At 42.7% G+C, this 647-nt stretch overlaps 1 pseudogene; it reads right to left on the bottom strand.

The window, feature by feature from the left end:
- Positions 1-110: 110 nt before the first annotated feature.
- Positions 111-605, bottom strand: LOC105461450 (annotated as a pseudogene).
- Positions 606-647: the final 42 nt, after the last annotated feature.

The raw sequence follows: 647 nt of genomic DNA, 5'->3' as shown, positions 1-647 counted from the left end.
CCGCACATCAACGTGATTGCGCACATTCTCCATGGTTTGCCAAATACGCGTTATTCATTATTGTACAAATTTTTTCAAATTCATCGTGGCTAATGTTCGAAATTTCATATTTAGTTCGATATAATCACGAAGCCATGGGGATTGCGCGAATTGCAATACGCGATGAATTTTGAGATATGGAGGCCGTGACGAGTACACTGTTGCAGAGTGCGATAATGTATGACGTAACGCTTCTTATCGTATACGGTTGCGAGGAGCTTGTCCTGCCGCTTGTCGGGCGGCTTATCGCGCGTCAGACAGAACGGTAGGTCAGTGTGCGCCTCGTGAAGATTTTGCTGATATTCCAAATCTACTTCTAAAATGTAGCCTATCGGGGAATCTAATGCAACATTAAAATTTGTTACGTCGTTGACCCATTGAAAATCTCTGTACGGTAATGGTTGACACATTGCCTAGCCGTATAAATTGTTTACATCGAAATACATTAAATATGATGACGGTTTCGATGAATCGTATGACTGCATGTACTCATTGTTGGCTCGCGCGTATCTCTTGGAACATTGACTCAGACCGCCGCGTATACCGCGTTCGACGAACATGACCATATCATGTCAGTCAGCAATTCAAAATTGATTCGTGTATGTTTT

Source organism: Wasmannia auropunctata, unplaced genomic scaffold (genome assembly GCF_000956235.1).
Source record: "Wasmannia auropunctata unplaced genomic scaffold, wasmannia.A_1.0 LD287999.1, whole genome shotgun sequence".
NCBI classification, from domain to species: Eukaryota; Metazoa; Arthropoda; class Insecta; order Hymenoptera; family Formicidae; genus Wasmannia; species Wasmannia auropunctata.
This window is presented reverse-complemented; position numbering and strand designations above follow the sequence as displayed.